Consider the following 559-nt stretch of genomic DNA (forward strand, 5'->3'; position numbering starts at 1 on the left):
CCCCGCGGAGTGACGCGCCCTGCAGCCAACCGGGGCAGCCGGGGGGGAGGTCCGGGAGGGGTCCTGGGCGGAGCCGGGCCGCCCCCTTATCCCACGGGCTCTGGGCTGCTTCTCCCGAAAACTTCAGCCCTAATTGTCCTGGGAATGTCCGAGGTAGAGAAAGGGAGCGAGGGAGCAAGCAAGAGGCTGGAGGATCAGGGCCCCTGGCGGGGAGGGGATGGGGTGGCGGGAGAACTGCCCCTCCCCCCGGCCACAAACCCATCAGGTTCCCAAACCTTTCCTGGATCCTCTTCTCCGCGCCCCCGCGAGCCCGGGATCCAGGGGATGGAGAACTCGGGGATGAGGAGCGCCGAGCCAGGCGGGAGGGAGGCCGAGCCGTGGGCGGGAGGCGGACCGGCGTGGGGCTGGCTCTTCCCCACTCGCTTATTTTTTTTTAATGGGGGTGGGGGTGGACTGTTTTCTGGTAGCTCTTAAAGAAACGAAGAAACACTCACGAAACGGGACGCCCTCCCCCCAAATCCCGCCGCGGGACTCCCTCCCCCCGCGGGCCGGCGCGCCT

At 67.8% G+C, this 559-nt stretch overlaps 1 protein-coding gene across 1 annotated transcript in view; it reads left to right on the plus strand.

Annotated features, from left to right (window-relative positions):
• Nucleotides 1–131: 131 nt before the first annotated feature.
• SALL1 (spalt-like transcription factor 1) overlaps nt 132–559 on the plus strand; it is a 15,911-nt gene continuing 15,483 nt past the window's right edge. The window contains exon 1 of the mRNA XM_011946609.1: nt 132–153. The gene's annotated coding sequence lies outside the window, so the exon portion shown is untranslated. The remainder of the gene's footprint in view (nt 154–559) is intronic.

Source organism: Colobus angolensis, unplaced genomic scaffold (genome assembly GCF_000951035.1).
Source record: "Colobus angolensis palliatus isolate OR3802 unplaced genomic scaffold, Cang.pa_1.0 Scaffold251, whole genome shotgun sequence".
NCBI classification, from domain to species: domain Eukaryota; kingdom Metazoa; phylum Chordata; class Mammalia; order Primates; family Cercopithecidae; genus Colobus; species Colobus angolensis.